Source organism: Penaeus monodon, chromosome 23, assembly GCF_015228065.2.
Source record: "Penaeus monodon isolate SGIC_2016 chromosome 23, NSTDA_Pmon_1, whole genome shotgun sequence".
In the NCBI taxonomy this organism is placed as follows: Eukaryota; Metazoa; Arthropoda; class Malacostraca; order Decapoda; family Penaeidae; genus Penaeus; species Penaeus monodon.
In genome coordinates, this window is record NC_051408.1 from 25701171 (window position 1) to 25701799 (window position 629).

The following is a 629-nucleotide window of genomic DNA, read 5'->3' on the forward strand; positions in this document are numbered from 1 at the left end:
TTTTGTTTTGTCTTTAGTTATGTCTCGACCATTCACCTTAAGATACGTTATCATCATCACCCCAGCCTCGAGTCTCCAGGGAAGGTCATTTTGCTTCACGAGGTCAGCCAAGGAGTCGATGGGGATGTTGACGCGAGGCAAGGTCAGCATGGCGGTCAGGATGCCGCTGTAGGAGGACATGAACACGAGGGACGCCAGGAGCCACGTGCTCACGAGGAGGCGGCCGCCGTCCTTGCGGGGCAGCCAGTGAGAGCCTGAGGGAATACGTCTCTCCTTTATTTCGATTTCACAGAATGTTCATGACAATTTTTTTTTCTCTCTATTTTTTAAGATCTCAGAAACTGTGTACTAATTTCCATATTTCTTTTCACCAAGACCAAATAGTTAAATAAGAAAATCTGACTTTATTAATTTCTTCCTACCTTTGCATGAAATAGAATTGGCATCTGATATAAAGTGATACTCGAAAAGGGACCTTACTTTCTTGAGCAAGAGTGCGGACGACCCACATTCCAGCTCTGGAGAACAAGTTGCTGTCACCGAACTCAAAGATCTCATTTTCGGCCGACACGAGCCAAGAAACTGCCAGTCCAATGCTCAGCAAACTCAGAAGGATTAGCATCCAAACC